Source organism: Rhea pennata, chromosome 12 (genome assembly GCF_028389875.1).
Source record: "Rhea pennata isolate bPtePen1 chromosome 12, bPtePen1.pri, whole genome shotgun sequence".
Taxonomy (NCBI): Eukaryota; Metazoa; Chordata; class Aves; order Rheiformes; family Rheidae; genus Rhea; species Rhea pennata.
The window spans coordinates 23,174,051-23,192,877 of NC_084674.1; the positions used below are offsets into that span (position 1 = coordinate 23,174,051).

Here is an 18,827-nt window from a genome sequence, read left to right on the forward strand (position 1 = left end):
GTAGCAAGTGAACATTTTATTATGTGGCATTTTAGTAGCAAATAGTTGACTGAAATGTCAAAGTTGCTCTGTGAGAGTTGAAAGATTTTTTTAAGAGTCTTGTGAGCTCTATTTGGGTTTCCACAAAAAGTTCTTGTGTGCCAGCATAGGGTAAAGTGTGGGCAGATCTGGAGTTTTTACCTAAAATGGAGAATCTGAGGTACAGACAAATACAGTCTTATAAATCTGCTATACTCTTCCTATCACACTTTTGATGGGAAATGAGAGAATTTATCATAAATGCCAAGGGAACTTCAGCATATTGTGAATTTATTAAGCGTATAGGCGATGGGACTAAAAGTTCAAATCTCACAATGTAGCCAGTGTGAAACGGGAGAAAACATGAAGCGTTATGGGATACCTATATTTTTGTCTTTGTGAACTCAAGTCAGTGGCGCTCTCTTGTAGCTAGTGTGTACGGACTGGCATTAGCATGTAGCCAGGAGGTTGAGGGCAGCAGTGGTTACCCCCTTTGGCACTCGTGAGGCTGCATCTAGACTGTTGGATCTCAGTGCAGGGGGCTTGGCAGGCTGTAGAGTTCAGCTGCTTAAGTGGCGACGACACCAGAACTCGTGATGATGGGTGAGGAGGGGCTGCACAGCCTGGAGTCCGGCGGCCTGGAGCAGAGGAGGCTTGAGAGGGAGCCTTCGGCTATTTGATAAGGAGTTAGGGAGAAGACAGAGCCTCTGTGCAACTCCAATGCACAGACTCCAGTGGCGTTCCTTCTCTGTCCCGGCTGGGTACTGGAAAGGGGCAAAGGCGTCAAGCTCTGAAGCAGCCTTCATCACCGCTTCAAGCAGGGGAGAAAGCCTGCTGCGTCTACTTTCCTCATACAGAGAATGATGCGTGGGTACTCCTCTGTGCAAGTGGAAGTTGACTGAACTGAAAGCTGTGGGAATGGGACTGACTGTAGATTTGCAGGAAGGGGATGATTGGTGCCTGCAAAGCTAGAAGCTCAACATTAGTTCCTTAATACTGCTGAGAAAGTGGACAACGCTGTGGGCTCGTGATCTTTTTTTTTTGCTTTTCAGTTCTACCTCTTGTCACCAGGTTGTGCAAAACTTCTAAATAGCTCATGATTTTTGAGTCTAATCTCTATTTTTATCTTGGAGGGGAGGGGAGGAGTGTTAGCAATAATTCACCTTGGTAGTGAGTGATCACCTTTCTTCTCAGGCATCTGTTTCTTTTTTTACATGAATATTTTCATAGTGATGGTATGACTCAGTAGAAAGAGGCGGTGTTGCTAGGCAGCGGTGTGAGCACTTTGCAGATGCCATGTGATGGCAGTAAGCTGCCTTGTAATAATCCATTGGTGGCAGTATTCCTGGCCGAGGGTCTGTATTGCAAAAAAAGAGAAGCATCTCTAACAGGAACAGATGCTGCCTAGCAACTGCCAGTGCTCCCTGACCAGCCTGAAATACTTTCACTTAATTGTAGCATAATTTTGGTAATATCCAAAAACTTAAGAGTAAAAGATCTTTGAGTTGAATGGTGTATTTTTTTCCCCTCAAGATTTTGCAGAAAAAATTGCATAGAGACCATTAATAATATAAAGAAATTCTTTAGCCCTCTTTTAAATTATCTTTTATTTAATCCCTGCTCTTCGATTGTAATGTCTGGATGGCTTTTAATCAGCTTTTGGTAATCTTTTTTTTGTGTGTGTATTACATTAGTGCCTGGCAGTTCCAATCGGATTAGAGCCCTGTTCTGTGTGGTGCCATACCAGCATACTTTGTAAGAAATTGCCCTTGCTGCAAAAAGCTTGTGTTGCTTTACTTGCACTGATGGATCTTTTCTTTTTTTTTTTTTTGGGGGGTGTAATTGGATATATCCTCCTCTCCTTCGTACATAAATTCTTTATATTGTCCATCTTGCTTAAACAGCAGAATGTTTTAGAAGTACTGGATCTCGGTTTTGTTCTTTATTTCCTTTGTGGATGTGACTTGAACTTGCAAATAAATTTGCATATCTCAAATTCGTTTCTGGCAAATAACTGAAATCCCCACCCATAATTAATCATTTAATACTTGGGATCTATACTGTGGAGGTGAAGACATTTTCATTTTAATTTCCTTGTGGTTCTACTCCCTTGTTGTATATCATCAGAATCTGACTGTGCAGTCTCTGAAGCTGCCAGGTTTAATCAAGCACTTCCACTAAAATCTAATCATATCAACCTTTAATTCTGCAATGAAAATGTTTTGTGGGGGAGAGTTCTCTGTAAACTATTTTGTGGTCTTTTAAGTGGTCAGACCCACAGTTTTCTGTCTATGAGGAATTATTCCTTCAAGCTACATCTTGAAACTTTGGTATCTTTTATTCTGTGGAATAACTTTTTTTTTTTTTTTTTTTTTTTTTTTTTGTGCCATCATATTGCTGTAGCTTAAAAGCCTCTCCCTCTCTGCTATTGTAAACAGAGAAAGAAAAAATAGCTCTCTTTCCTTATCCATTTCTTTTACAGGAAAGATGATAGCTTGTCAGATTATAAAATTGTGAATTATATGGAGTGGAAGAGTAGAAATTTTTGATAACTCTTTTTCTTGTAATATAAACCAGGGACATTGGTGATGCAGGATCTGAAAAATTAAAAAAAATTTGAATGATGCATAAGTGAAATGTGGAGCTTTGGCATGATATGGATGCTAAAAGTTGATAGGATTCAAAATCATTTGGATGGATGTGCAGAAGAAAAAGTATAGAGAGCTATTAAATACATATTTTAAAGTAACGATAACTTCTACCTTAGGAAGTCCTGATCTGCAAATTACTGGAGTTGGGGAAAGTTGCATCCCTGCCTTATTCCAATATCTTCCTTCTGGCCTGTTGGGGGAAAAGATACTGGATTTAGAGCCATCTTTGGTAGAGTGGTTCTTTAAGTTATGCTACATGGATCCTTTATTGTCATTCAGAGACAGGGAGGAAAAATCATGATCATCTTACTGAGCTGTTGGAAACAGCTTATGCTTTGCGATGTTAGGCTCTCTTAATAGATGAATTATTGTGGGGAGAAAAGAGCATTTTAAGACAGGATGCATCCTGCATCATAAACATTGATTGATCTTTAAGAAAATACTATAAATTATTCCAAACTGATAAATTAATCTTAACAAATCGATTTCAAAGATTGACCTATACTGCATGTCAACTAATAGTTTATTATGAAATTAAAAATCTTGCAGTGTAGACTACTAAAGAAATTACAGTAAGTTTTTGTGTAGTGAGAGTTGGGGTAAGAAGAGATATTTAGTGGGGGATAAGTGTCATGTACAAAGTATCACTTTGGAAATAAACTATAGAGTTGCAGAAGTGAGTTTGGAATTCAGATAACTGTTACTACTCTGCCTTTATTCATATAATAAGTGTTTTTCAGAAAGATCCATTCAGTCTCTCTGATTTGCCTCGTGTGCTTGATTTTTTTTTTGCGGTAAAGTAGTTTGTAAATTTAAAAATAGTTTGCTTAATTTGCAAGACTGTTGCACATGACATCTTTGTTTCAAACTTGAACAAAAAAACTTTCTGAATTTCAGACCCATTATAATGAAATATAATACGTTTATGTGTTTACCCAATAATAAACATAAATACAGAATACTTGGCTGATGTTATAGAAGTATTGATACAGTTATGTGTTAAAAGCCTAAAATACATGCAGCATCAGAAAACTTCAGAAGAACTTTGAAATTTGCAGCACAGAGCAAAATTCAGTGTCTGTGCAGAGATTATAGATTGGTAAGGTGTAGAGCTTGTTAATGTGGGGAAAGAATCACACAAATGCAGCTATGCTTCTCCTCTTCATTACCTTTGTCATCGCTTCTGGAATTAGTTTGGCTGAAGGTATACTTAGGACATGATTAATACCTAGCCTGGGTAACTGTGAGCTGATTGTAGTACAAAGCAGCTATGAAAATTAAGTGACATTCTTCAACCTGAAATACTTGCCTATGGTTTGTTCTAGTCATTTAAAAAATATTCCCAGAATTTTAGTGAGGTAATATAATGAGTGGAGAACTTAAGAGGGAGGGGAGGAAGAAAAAAACCCAACCCTGTCAGAAATTTGAAGGTGATTTCTCTTTTGAAGCAATGATTAAAACAAAGTATGTTGAAAGTTTTGCAAAATAATGATTATTGCAGAGAATGTAGCTTAATATTTTTTTTTCTTTTGACGCATTATACAGCTAAAAAAGACCCAATGAGATTTAATGGCAAATTCACAGCTAATAGTATGAAAAGTTATTTTTCTAAAGTTAATCTGTATAATTCATTATTACAAAATGTCAACGAGGCCAAGATTTAAAGAATAACAGAATGTATTTTAGCATGCTTGGTGTGTTCTAGCAGCAGTACTTTCTATTGCTGAAGAGATGAAGAGAACATGAGAAATAAGCAAGATCTAAATAATTACTAAACGCAACTTTATGATTAGAGAAATATAATTTAGATCTGGAGAAGGAAAAGAGGATAATGTGATCATGGCGATTTCTTGAACCAAATTTGTTTCTCTGTGTTTAAATAAGTGCTTGGAATTTACATTGACATATCAGGGAAGGCAGGAGAAGAAAGGGTGGTAAAATGGCTCTTTTCTGTGTGTGTCTGTGTAAATGAATATTGGCTTATTGTGGGCTGAAATGGTACTTAATATTGTAAATAGTGCATTATGCAATGTTAAAATATTTTTGTAGGCTTTAGTATAATGTTTAGAAATAGGTTGAAAACAAATTAGAAATGAAATGCAGGAGGCATGTATCTATGCTGGTGCACTGTGCTGGAAAGTAGTTTTGTTTATATACTAAGAAAATGTGGTGTTTGGAGGAACTAAGCAGCTAAATTCTGCGTGACCTTTTACTTCGATGTGCTGTGCTGGACAGCAGTCTGGCATCTTCCTGTTTTTCTTTTGCTTTTCCCAATGGTCATGGAAAAAAAAAAGTGACCCAATTTTCTTACTAGGTTTTCATGTAATTGAAGTAACCCATTTGAGTAGAAAAATGGTCTTTGGAAGAATTGAGAACCAGGTGAGGCTGGGTTGGGAGGCTGGCGTGTATGAAGTTGGATTAGAAAGAAGCACAAAAGAAAAATTTATTTTAAATTATACCACAGCAAAACAAAATTCAGGGTTTCTGTTGTTTAGGTAGGCAGCGGAGAATAAAAATGACACATGAAATCTAATGTAATATTTCTCTGACTGTGGATCATTTCCCCTCTTTTTGTCATAACAGTGCTAAGATGGGGCTGCAGCTTGGTGGATAGCAAGGGCAATAGGAGCTCAGACGTGATTCCATAATAAGTGTTAGAAAGATCGTAACAGTCCAGTCAAATATCCATCTCGCTCAGCATCCGGCCTCGATAGCGACGAAGAGCAGATGTTTACAGAACAGTCGCCCAACAGGATAAGCACGTGGGATGCTTTCCCAAGGCTTGAGGAATTCGTGGGTCAGGGACTCTAGCCTGAGGCAGTACGCTTCGTAGCTCTCTGGCTTTGCTTCCATCAGTTTGTCCCCGTTCCTTGTGAGCTTCTAGCAGCCACAGCATCTTGTGAGGAGTTTCAGACTTTAATGATTCCCTGTGTGGAAAAAGCGCTTTTTAAGGTTCTGAACTACTTCTTGTTTGACACTCCCCTGCTTCTTGTACCAGAAGAAATGATGAAGGCTTGTTCCTTGCTCACCTTCTCCGTGCGCTGGCAAATGTCAGCAGCTCAACCTGCAAGGGTAAAGCAGCATAAGAAAAGGTAGAAAGAGGTGAGACAAGAGATGCCAAAGACTGCTGAGGGGCTTTTATATGATGAATTATTAACCAGAATGAGAATCAGTCAGTAAGACTGATGGGTAAAAGGGATGAAGAGAGCCTGGTTGCACTTCTGTTAATAGAATTGCAGCATTTCACTCAATGTGGCAGTAACTAGTTGAGAGCCCATCATTTTGTATGCGAGGTTCGTTGTGAAACCCCATATAGGTACACGGGGATGGTGCACATCTGCTGTTCCCACTCCTAGTATTGTTAGGTCTTTCTGCCACTCTTCCCTACCCTGAATAGCTTAAATGACATCGGCAAACTTTGTCACTTGCCCATTGACCTGATTTTCTGGATCATTTAAAGGTCTTTTAAACAGAACAGGCTCCAACACTGATCCCGTAAGAGCTTGCTGATCAGTCTGTCTTTACTAAGAAAACTGAACGCTTGCTTCTTTTGTTTCTTAACTTTCAGCTAGTTATTTCTCTGTGCAAATACCTTGATGCTTTATCACAGTCAAGCTTGATGAGGAGTGACTTTGCTTATGCCAAGACGTGATTGACTCTTTCTCAAGGTAGCATGTCCACCTGCCCTTTAAGTCTGTTCTTTTAAAACTATTTCTCTTACCACTAGTGACTTGCAGCTGCTCATACTGTGTCAGGGCATGTGCTTAGCCAAGGAAAACACTTTTCAATCTGTCATCTCCTACTATATCTAGCCTGTGTGAATATGTTCATGTTTTCTTATTAAGAATTTGCAGATGTGTAGAGGTAAGAGTTTCTTTTGCTGTGGACCACTTTGGTGCAGTTCAAGTGCCACAGTTAAGGAAGCTCTGACTTGGAGATGACTCCTGTAGGTGCTGCTTCAAAGCATTCCTCCCTAGTGGAATGGCTTCAACAGCTGGCCAAACCTAAGCTTCGTGGAGGAAGCTATGGCGTCCTTATAAAACGGAAGGACGGAGAAGGGGTTTAATGTCTGAAAATAGTTGCTGAATGTTACCACAGCCTGGCTTGAAATCCAAGAGAGATCATGCAAATCTGTTCCCTGCGGGGTAGAAGTCAGGCTTTTTAGCTTATGGCTATTTTGATGATATGTTACTTCTTTACTCTATGGTGACTAAGGAGATGAGTCTTGTAAGAAATAATTGAGGCCTGTTGATTGATGGAGAGTTTGTAGATGACCATATTGTTATAAAAAAATCTCCATTTTGCCTCCCATGGGAACGGCACAAGTCAGTTATCAGAGTCTTCTCTGTAATCTGTCTTCTCCAGAACAGTTAAATTATTCTGTATTTTCCATATGCATTTATGTGTTTAGATTAAAAATTATAACTTCTTTGCAAGTAAAAACTGAATCTAGTATGCTGACAAGTTTATTCTTGCATTATTTTTTTTCTTGGATTATATTCTCTGTGTTACTGCAATCTAGAGCCATTTTTTTAATGTTTATCCTGTCTGACATAAACAAGAGTTTTAAAACCTGCTTTTGTATGTGGTGGCTTCTGGGCCCTGAGAGCCAGGAGAACAGTTTAGGTCTGTTGATGGGATCTCTACTTTCCCCCTGTTAGTTAAAACACTCTGCACCTAGTCTCACTGCGGAGGAACAGACACCTGACACTGTTTTGTCCTGTTTAGATTTTGATTCATGAATTTTCTCGCGTTGCTCTCCCCCATGTGGGTGTTTGCCAGTGTGAGATCTGAGATCTGCATATGAAGCTGAAGGTTTTGTTTGGATTGACTTTGTTTTGCTATTCTATATGTTTTTTGGAAATTCAGTGTTCGAGAAACATATTTGGTGTTAGATGGTGTGCAGAAAGTCTTAGTTTTCATGGAGTTCTTCCTCTGGACTTTAGGTTTTCTCATTAGCTCCTCTGAGCCCTGCACAGAGAAGCTTTACTGCTTGGAGGTTCAGTGGCTCTGACAAGGGTCCTCAGGGAGGACCTGAAATGCAGCTCTGTCACATGAGTTGCAACCATAGCTTAAGTAATGACATTTAAAGGGGAGCATTCCCCCTTAAGTAGGGAAAAAGTAAGGACACTGCCCACTGGAGGTCACTGTTTCAACTCTTGGGATTCTGCCAGGTGTGTAGGTAGAACACAGGGAGCACTCCCTGTCTGTGTGTGTATTTATTTAGAATAAGGTACTTGGGTGATTACATTAAATCTGTGTCTGAATGAGTTTTTAAACATTGGTGATGAAACCTGACAAAGGGAAAACCAGAGGAACCTTATTTGTAGTTTATCCTTTGTTTTGATGTGGCATGCTTCCAGGAACTATCCATAGCTATGTCCCTATTGTGTTTTAATAACTGTTGTTTTGGTTAAAGAATATATTATTATACGCGATTACAACATTTTAAAGTTTGTTTGTAAAATTGAGGTTTGTTGTATAATTTTTTTGATTAGTATTCATGTTTTCTGATTTTTCACTGGATAATGAAAACTACAGATACTTGGGAAAATGATATTCAAGATGAATACCATCTTGGTTGCTCAGTGTTTGTGAAAAGTGTTCTTGTGTACTGTATCATATATTCGTATTAATATACATGATTATATTTAGGATTTGTGCAATATACTAGCGCCATATATTTTACTTAAAGATGAGTTGCAATTTTGGAGGAAAGTGATTCCTGCCAATGACTTTCTGTTATATTGTTTAACGCTCAAGAACAAAATTCTTGACTCTTGTTAGGTCAGGACTGCCTGTTCTGTTGGGTTGTAAGAGAGTAAGAATTGTGAGACAAGGAAGTCTTCATTAACATTACGGGTTCATTTGGGGTTAGTGATTAAAATCATTATAAGCTTTGCTTAATTCAAAAATCTTCTAAAAACCCCCCCCCCCCCAGCTTTTATGTTGCTGCTGAGTTTAACTTGTGATACGGGCTAAAATAAAGATAAGGAAAAGTGGGCTGGCAGGTTTTCTGGGCAGCTGTATAGTACCTATTTTTATGTAAGGAGCGAACTAACATGCTATGCTTAGAAGAAAAATTCGTGCAAAGATTCATCCCTCATGTGTCTTTCTCTTTTCTTTTTCCCCGCCCTCTAGTGATATGCAGCTTCCGAGGAGCTGTACCACAAGGTTTAGTTCTGGAACTAGGTGAAACTGTCCAGATCCTAGAGAAGTGTGAAGGTAAGTGTGATGCCCAAAGAGGACCCTATTTTCTATATAAACATATACAAATGCTTTAATATAGCAGTTTTTAATAAGTTGTTTGGAGTCATGATGCATCAAATCAAAGCACTTGGATAAGACTTAATCTGACCCACTTTCTGTAGGAAAGGCTGAGTGCTGTTGGCACTAATCCAGTCTGATAGGGGGTCAGTGTGTTTTAAGTTAACCATCTGTCCAGAAAATGTTGAACCCTGACCTGATTGTTTTATTGGAATTGGGTCTTTCAGTGATTTTCATCGTTTTTAAGTGTAGAATCAATATTTGGATTTTTTACCATATTTTCTCACTGTTTTCTTTATATATTTCAATTCAATTTACCAATGTTTATTTTTAGAAACATCTGAGCATGAGAAAAATATTAGTTATGAAATATAGTAGCAGATGATTTGGGACCACTACTGTAAGAAACAAAACACTGGTTTAAGGAGGATTGTTTTGCATTTATATTCCTGTGCTCTTTTTCTACCTAGAGGAAAATGTTATTGTAAATGTTATAACCACAGTTCTTCCTTATGTGGTGGGTATGTCTCTGTGTGAATAGATTGAATGTCATGGTCTTTTGTTTTATTCATGTGAATAGTCTAATTGAAGTTGATGTATTTAAAACTTTAAGGACAATGATTTTTAGTCTAATGTTCAAAATAAGTATGTGATATGAAACGTTTGCAACATTTCTGAGAACTAGGTTGACAAGATACAGTATGAGAACACATTTCACTATAGTCTTTGAAATGGAATGCTGTAACCTTAATCCTGAAATGTTAAAAGCATAAATTCAGACTTCATATTCTCAAATTAGGTTTCCAGCTTGACATTCTACAAAGCTGTAGGTTTGGTTTTATGTTCTAACTTATGTTCATTTTTCATCTGCAGTGTTAGTTTTGCTACAGAAGCTTTCTGCATGCTTCTTCAGGAGACTACTTTTCTCCTATCATGCCCCAAAACTATCTGCTGTTCTCAATGTTTTTTTTTGTTGTATTCAGAGATTTTGTTTACATGCCAGCTTACCCTTTAGAGGAAAAAAAAAAAAAAAAAAAAAAAAAGACCTCATATATACTTTTTTCCTAGGAAAGTAATGTAGCTTCTTCATCTACATGTATAAAAAACATTCTGTTGAATGAGGGTTTTGCAATTCAGTGCTGGTGTTTAATCTGCAAAGAAGCAGGCTGTAGTCAATATGTGTATTATTACACCTAACAACATAAATATTTTTTTTAATGTGTGTTGTGATGAGGTAAACCTTACTGCAGCACTAAGTGTTGCTTGTGGTCATGCTGCCAGGTCTGGTGAATTAGTAAGGAAGAGGTAATTAGTAGCATAGAAGGAACTTGTGTATATTGGAAGCTTTGATGGTCATCTTATTTTCAAACCATTTCTGGTAATCCAGGATGCTTTCAAAACTTTGGAAAATAAAGGGATGATATCAAAAGTGCTGCTTGTTTACAAAAAAGCCAAAGGAAAATGCAGTATCTCTTTACAATGTTGTAATAATTATAATCTGTATAATTTCCTTTGCCAGTATTTTTAAGAAGATTTCCCAAAGGAACTTTTCCTCTGGGAAAGAGTTTTTCTAGCTGAGGGGAGGTTTCTACAAATGTGTGGGGTTTTTTTTCTGGAGGGATGGAGAAGTTCCATCTATCCTGTCATTTTGTTTGCAGGGTCTTTAACAGTAAGAGTTAGAAGACTGAAAAGATGTATTAATTTCAATAACAATGTCTGGAACTGCACAACATGGTACGCTAAATATTCAGGTAGTCTGTGCTACAGCTTTTGCATGCATAAATTATGCAAAAAAAACATACAAAACATGCAAAGTAGCTTATTAAACCAAAAAAAATTTGTTCAAGCATTCTGGTTTAAGTGGTTGTTTAACGCATTACTTGGTTTGCCTTGCAAAATTAGGATGAAATGTGACTTCATCTTCTACCTCCACATTACTGGGATTCTCCTGCTTGGATAAATTAATGTTAACCCATACAGGTCAGCGGGAGATCTATCATTGTTTCAGCTTCTCTTTTTGAAACAGTGAGCATAATTTTCCACAGCAGGGACTTTGCTTCTGGACAAAAAGGGTTTAACACAAACCTTCTAGTGACTTAAAGAATGATTTCTGAGACTCACTGTTAGCACCCATGCTAACAAAATTCAAATACTAGTTGTACTTCTGAACATACATACTTTTAATCGTAATGAGTTATTGAATAACTGTTATAGAAAGTACTGTTTTGGAGTGACTGGCATAAAAAGCAGTTACTATATTTAGAGCACATTCATTTAGTGAGTAGGGTTTTTCCTACATCAAGTTCTTTCTCAAGTACCCTTACAGCTAAGTTTATATAAAAAGGAGTAAAAGTGTGTGTGTGTAGAGAGAGATACATATGCAAGAAAGGAATGGAGCTTTTGAGTTTTTTTTTTTTTTTAAAAAAAAGCTTTTTTAGGGCTAAAAAGTGGAAATACTATCTAATAAGATATTAATAAATCTCTTTCTTTGTGGTTGTCTGCATTTTTTTTTTTTTTTTTTTTTTTGGATAGGTAAGGAAGCATGGTTGTCTCTTGTTAGTGTGGATTTTGTGCATGTGCTTGAAGTTGGAATTTTTAAATTTCAGTCAGTTATGTGTCCTGTTGCTCTGTGCATTTTTCAAACTGGGTTACAGAGTTCTAAATTGCTATTTTCTAAGCCTGTCCAAATCTGGCCCTTTACCTCCTCCCTGCCCCAGTAATTCAACGTGACAGGTTTTAAACCCATGGAAAAGTGAGCCTTCCTGTGAAGCTGCCAAGAACTCCATCTAAGATTTCACCAAACCTTATGCTATCTCTAAAGCGTGTGACACTACTAGGGCAGTTTTATAGTTAGCTTGCATGAATTGGTACTCCAGTGGTCTCACTCAAAGGCGTTCCTACTGGTAACGAATATTCTTCAGGATGTCAGCCATACGTATGTTTGCCTTTCACAGCTTTCCTCTCTCTGTCTCTGAGTCCTTCCTAGTATGACCCTGCCACTGAGAGAGAATTGAAACAGTAAGTAGTGTTCTCTGCTTTGCATGCCATGCATTGAGGAAGAGGAGGAAGGGAATGGCTGTAGTATGCCATTGACAGATGCTAAAAAGCAGAGCTTTCCGGTCTCAAGGTACCCGGCTTGAGTATACTTGCTATTTGAAATATATATGCAGACTACATATCTCAAAGAACGTCATCTATCTCGAGTCACCTGGCTGTTGCCTGTCACTGATAGATTTGCAAAATGAGTATCCTACTTTGAACTGACACGCCGACATTAACCTGAGGTGGGGGGTGGGCTATCGCAGTAAGCTGACTGATACAGGCAGAAAGGTTACTAGAAAAATCCACAGAGGAATTTTCTTCCTATGTTTAGATGACAAAGTGTCTTTGTTCCTTGCTGACGCATCATCTTAAGTGCAGACATTGGTGTAATCAGTTCTCAGCCAGTATGGCTATGAGCAGTGGCATTCTGAGTAAGCGTAGAAAGACTGTCTTGTCTATTTATTTCTATTACTAGGAAGCAATTTTCTTTAGATTAAAAATGCTACAGCTTCAGTGACTTTATTAGCTTGAGGCCCTGTATATTCAAGAGGAGAAATTAGTGTCTGAAGCCTCAAGCACCAATTAGAATATTACCTTGCCCATGCAAATTCTAGTATTTATACAAGTATCTTTGTTCACATGGTTTGTGTGTATAATGATAATAGCATTCCCAAGCCATGCAGGTAATGTGTTTAAAATCTTCTTCTATTATCTCCAGCAGTGAAAATGTGGCCAGATGAAGGCTTTACAGCATTCAGGACGTACAGAAGTTCTACAGCTTTCTGTAAAAGTTTTTTTTTTTTTCCCCCTTCAAAGGTTTCTTTGGGGGTGGGATGGGGAGAGGGAAGGGTAAGTTGAGTCCCTAAATACATTTAAGCAGCAGATACTGCTTACACTGAGAGACAGAACTTTTCTTTGCAGCAACCCTAAAGGTTGCTTTCTAGACCCTCCCCTTCTTTTGATGCACAGCATCAGTTATCACTCCGTTTTCTTTTAGTCATTCTGCTGATCGAATTTTTTGCTTGTGTGTTTTTTTTTTTTAATACATTTGTAGTAATTTTCCTTGTCAGTTTGAGGTTTTAATGCCTTCATAGAATGTTTCTGTTAGTTTTGCTGCCTTCCATAAGGGTTATATTCTACTTCCAGCTTGCATCTAGGGGTGAATGAGGAATCACATTTTAAGACTTTCAGTTCTGAGGGAATAATGCAGGTTTCTTGCCACCCGGATTCAGGAACTCTCCTGGAGCTGACTTGGCCAAATTGACTCCCTCTCGTTAATGTTGATTTACCCCGAGAGAGATGTCCCTGGTGAAATATCCCCTTTCTTCTTTGCCTTTTGTGCAGCATGCCAGTGGAGCTGACATTTCCTGAACCCTCACAGCTACTGTGGAAAATCTTACCTGGCTATTCAAATTAGCCTTTTGGAGCCCAGGAATGGCTTCTTGAAGTCTGTCTGTTTGGCTAAGGCCAAGAAAAACACTAAGATCGTGTTCTACCTTGTCTGCTTTTGTTATGGCATCTCTAGCTGCCCTATTAGCATCTTCCCGTGGTTCTGCTGGCACAAAGCTGCTCCCTGACATAGTGTTGGCAGGCTGGATTGGGGTGTTCATCTGCTGTTCATCTAGTCCTGGCACTGCTGGTGCTTCAAGCTCAGAACAGGCTGGTCTTGGCATTGAGTAGTCTCAGCATCAGGTCTTTAAAAAGCTCTGTTACTATCCTTTCTCTGGGTCACTTTGAGCACCTTTAGCTGTGCACAGAGATTCTGCAAGCCAATTATATAAAGTTTAGAAGGTAAAAGGAATTATTTATGGTCTAACATAAGCAAAATTGTAGTTTTAGCTACAAGGGTAAGCATTACCACGCCCATCAGCCCCAGTAAGACATCCAGAGAGACGGGAGTCTTTGGCCAGGTGCTTGTCAGTCAGGAGGGAAAGTGTTGGCCTCCACTGCTCGCTGGAACAGTTCCTCAATACTCACTAAATCTGCTGGCATTTACAGCAGTGACTGACAGACTCCTGTTGTTTCCCCACCACCACCACCCTGTTAGGATTTTTACATGTTTCTGTACTGGCGTTTCTCTTGTTGAATCGTTGAGCTAGTAATGGTCCCTGTCACCAGAATCTGGTCTTATCACTGGCTGTAGTTTTCCTTTCTTTTTCTTTTTTTCCCCCTTTCTCCTTGCAGACTTTTCCCCAGCTTTTTCTTGCAGATTGACAGTTTTCTTAAAGTCTGAGCCAAGGTTAGGCAGCTGTGCTGTATTGGAGGTAGTCCTTGGAACATGAACACCTTAGGAGGAGGAAGGAAGGGTTACAGAAAGGGAGAGAGTAACTCCAGGTGCTGGGTCTCAGAGCCCTCTGGTTCAGTAGTTAAGAATACGATGCCGTTCTCAATATTAATGCAGAAAGTTAGCGTGCTTTCCAGACTTGAGGGGGGTCATCGTGTCATTCTTCTGAGGACCAGATGTTTGTTAGTGACAGGTCATCTGCCTGAGCTAAGAAGGAACTGGGGCCACATTTACCTTTAGGACCTTTACCAGATGTTCTCCAGAGATTTCACTACCTCTTTGGACATTATTCTTTGAGGACACTAAGGTCTACTGGTCTACAGGAATATGCTGCAGCCAAGGAGTATCCTCTGCTTTCTGAATTCATCTAAAGGCCTGTCAGTGGGGTCTTTCTGCAAGCTGTCCGTATGGCAAGGCAGTCACCAGCTTCTTGGTGTTTTGCTTTTGAGAAGTAAGAGTTTTAGCAGTGGCTTAAGAAAGACATGGTGTAGGTGAATGCCTTCTTGATACTGTCTGTGATTGCTAGCCCTGCTTCTGTCTAGTGCAGAAGAACGTGTTCTCGAGATCAGAAGGCAAGGAGATGCCACAGGAAAGAGAGCTTATTTTTTTTCCCTCTATCCTATTCTACCTGGTGAACAACCATAATTTGTTTGCCAGATAGGAGTTTAAGTGTTTTAGAGAGGTTTCTGCTTCAAAACATTTCCTGCCCTATCTTGAAAGCTTTGCAAAATGCTTCATATGCAACAAAGTACCATTAAGGTATATGTGTAGGCTACATCTCAAAAAGTAGCATTTACCTGTTGATGATCTGCCGTTCTAGCTCACTCTTACTGGTCTGTCCAATACTTTATTGTCTAATTTACTTTTGCTATGGTATGTGTTACTATGCTTGTATGCTTTCTATCTCCATTTTTGTCATAGTCTAGCTGTTCTTGTCTTCTGTAACACACTTAATTTCTGTAGTCCTGTCAGGGTTCCTTTTTACTTTTTTTTTAAGTGCCTTTTTTGTGGAAACAAGGCCTATGTGATAGATTTCAATCGTTTTTTATTCCCTGTGTCTCCAGTAAATTTTGGGCAGTAAATTTGGAGTCTGTCATCATCACTGAAGTGTTTTGCCTTAAAGGCTTGCAGAACTTAACAAAGGGGATTGATACGTTTTTCTTTTTATGTCTTTGTATGCTTGTGAGGTTTGCAAATATGTTTACAGCATCCCAAGCTTGATTCTTTGTATGGCTGATGGCAATGCCAAGAGATGGGCAGCTAAGTCCCAGGGGCATCCCCTGCTTGCGTTTTAAGTATCAGTGTGCCCTTGTGTTGGTACCCTTATTCTACATGCTGATTTATCTATTCCAAATTCATACTTTTCATTCTCTTCCCAGTTTTTAGCAGTGACTCTTAGTTATCTGAATGCTAACAGAGAGCAAACTTCTCATTTTTCTTTCTAGTCTTTATTTGGTTTCTGTGTCTATCATTTGCCAAGTATTCTACCTGGAACTGTACAAGTTTGTGGTTGACCATCTTACTGTGGTGTGTAATGCTTCTCTAAACAGTAGTTAGGTTATTGTCGCTATCCTTTGGAAGCTGGTTTGCATACTTTGCCCCATAAGATTGTACTTGGCAAGAGCTAGAATGAATGTGGGGGTGTTTTGTTGTTCTGCTTCCCCTTCACACACCCCTTTCCTTTCTGGTAGCTACTTTGACTACTTTTAATAAATCAGCTGAGGAACAGTGGCAGTTTGCAACTTCAGTTATATGCAACTACTTGGAACTCCTAGTGAGAGTTGAACATATGGAGGCAAAACTATTGGAAATAGGAAAAAATACAACTTTTTTCTACATGTTTAAAGTCAATTTATACTGTTTGTAGCACAAATAAGGTATTTTTTCTGCCAGACTTGAAGATTGTTCATAGTACTGGAAAATCTTACTAGTCTAAAGTAAGAATAAGTGGCTAAGCTTTTTGTTTTGTTTTTCTTAATAAAAAAAACACAGTTCACATGCAGATTGTTCCTTGGAGAGCCATTACCTTTTTCTTACGTGGTTTTAGTATTAGCTATCAAGCAGAGAAATGGTTATCTTTAAATAATAAAGTATTTTGGTACATTTGCGATAGAAATTCAGTCTCAAGTTGTGGATAAAGATGGAGAGAGTAAGATGATAATTGGGTTTTTTGTTTAGTTTATAGATGGCTGTAGTATGTTAGTTTTTTGCTTATCTAACATAGCGGTCTCATACCTGAAAGTTGTGGTTTTTGTAACACTTTCTTTAAACACAGAACAATCCCTTTAGACATTAGCCTTCTGCATTTAAGAATACATATCTTTGGATTTAAAAATTTGAAAACTTCTTAACATATGAAGTTGGGAAATAGTGGGGCTGCATGTTTTTCTTATTTAAAAACAGCAACTCTATATTTGCCTTTCAGTTTTTAAAGATTTTTCAAAATGTGAAATCTTGTTTTCACATTTAATTTTCACAGTTTAATTTGTCACTGGGATGGGAAATAAAACATGTTACCTAGAACATATGCCCTAGTACTAGTGCGCTGTTCCTTTTTGTTTTATTTTCTGGAAATCGCTTCTGCCTGCTACAGTTTTCAGTGGTGTCTCAGAGTGGGACAGTGACTGTTCCAACTGTTGGCTTTTCTTGACATCATGAGGATGATAAAAGAAGCTTGGCCGTGGCCACCATATCTTGTCAGAAGAAATTTGTTTCCTTTGGGGATCAGGTTGTTTGTAACATGATTGCTGCTGCCTTTTACATCAAATTCCCTAAATCTAAAAATCAAATCTGGTTTTGAAGGATGTTCTGAACCACTGAAGAGTGGGTCACGTTTCCAGCCAAGTTTTCAGTAAGTTTAAGGGGGTAGAGGTGTGGGTCTCATCTGGGTCTGGCTCTACTTTGATGTTTCCCTTTCTTGGCTCCCTCTGCTAAACATCTGGAGGCATAGGTTTTATTTCATTTACTCTTTTGCAGATTTTTATCGTATCATTTGCTGTTGTATATTCTCCATTTCCTTGTTTATATTTGAACATGAGGGTTCCCCCCTCCCCCTTGGCATCATGACATTTCCATTTTTGGGAGACTTGAGCTAAGAACCTTAGGGATTTGGTCCCAAAACTGGTGCTTCTAATAGTTTTACAAGGTCTTTGTTCTTAGTCTTTGACATTTTTCCTCAGTAGAAATAAGTAGATAAAAGGTACTGTCCTCTGATTATCAATCTTTTTGAGTTTGCCAATTACTAAAAATTAAAAAAAAAAATCCCTGCAGCTTATCAACCCTGCAGGCTAAACTTAGATTCCTTTTCATTGTATATGATAGATCTGGAAACGTGAATTTTAAATTTGGGGCAAAAAAGTAAAGGCTTGAGAGAGAAGTTCCATAATGCAAAATGTGATTACCGAATTTCTAGTAGAACTTTTCATAGTAATAAAAGTTCTAAATGTGTTTGGGAATTCACAAATGGGAACCTCATCATTAATTTACAGCTTGCATATACATAAAATTGTTACATATTCTGCCACATTGCTGCTACTCTTGTAGGAAAATAAAGTCTAGCTGTTGAAAGTGTTTCTCTTGAAGAAAATGTCTTTTTAAATTCTGCATTATGATGAAGCGTGTAGTAACCACAGCATTGTGCTATGGGGTTCCAAGTTTAATATTTGCTTTCAGTACTTTGTCTGTAGGTGTTTCCTGGTCTACCTGCATCAAAAACATGATAGGCGAAATATTTTTTACTATAAAATCTTTTAAATATTTGCCCTAGTATTTCTAAAATGTACTCCAAATCCTGCTTCTTTTGTATGGGGCTCATTCAGCTAAAATCAGTCTGATCAGAGACCTCCCTTCTAGGATGAGGAGCTTCTTTCTGCCAGTTTGAGAACGTAAGGCAAAGGTCAGTATGGGAGTGCTGGCTTCACACCAGTATTGGAACTTGGAGCAGTGGTTACGTTACACATACGCTATTTTACTACTTTGGAAGAAAAGGTATTTCAGTAGTAACACGTGACACTGCTTTCCTTCAGCAGATTGTGGATGTGAGATTCTTCGGGGGCAGGTATGTTGCACTGAGTTAATTAGTAGCTTCCAAGTAGTTCTAATTGGTCAGTTGTTTCAGGCTGATGGATTATAGATGATAACTGTCCCAGTGACTTTAGTTCAGAGCTTGACTGTGTCCTGAACATTAAACTTTGCTCTAAAGAAGTGCTAGTCTCTCTATTCTAGATACTTGATTCCCAGATCAGGGAAGTTTTAATACATGAAAATAAAGATGCAGTCTCCTGACTTTCTTTTCTACACAGAGTTATCTTCAGGATCAAATAGGCTAAGGCTGCTTCTTACATGGTTAGCCCCAATGAGGTTTCAAGCAGCTTTAATTTCTGGATGTTTGTCTCTGCTGTTATGGAAAGCCTGGGACCCTATATCTACTCTTAGATCTTACTACAAACTTTAGCTCTTCTCATCTGACAGCCTTACCGTTGCATGGCCGTGGGACTAGAACAGATTTGCTCAGAGGAAAGAGGCCGTCTGAAAAATATTTGGCTAGTGGTCAAGTTTTGTGGTTT

At 38.4% G+C, this 18,827-nt stretch overlaps 1 protein-coding gene across 1 annotated transcript in view; it reads left to right on the forward strand.

The window, feature by feature from the left end:
• DOCK3 (dedicator of cytokinesis 3) overlaps positions 1-18,827 on the forward strand; it is a 203,793-nt gene that overhangs the window by 9,057 nt on the left and 175,909 nt on the right. The window contains exon 2 of the mRNA XM_062585966.1: positions 8,811-8,894. The gene's annotated coding sequence lies outside the window, so the exon portion shown is untranslated. The remainder of the gene's footprint in view (positions 1-8,810; positions 8,895-18,827) is intronic.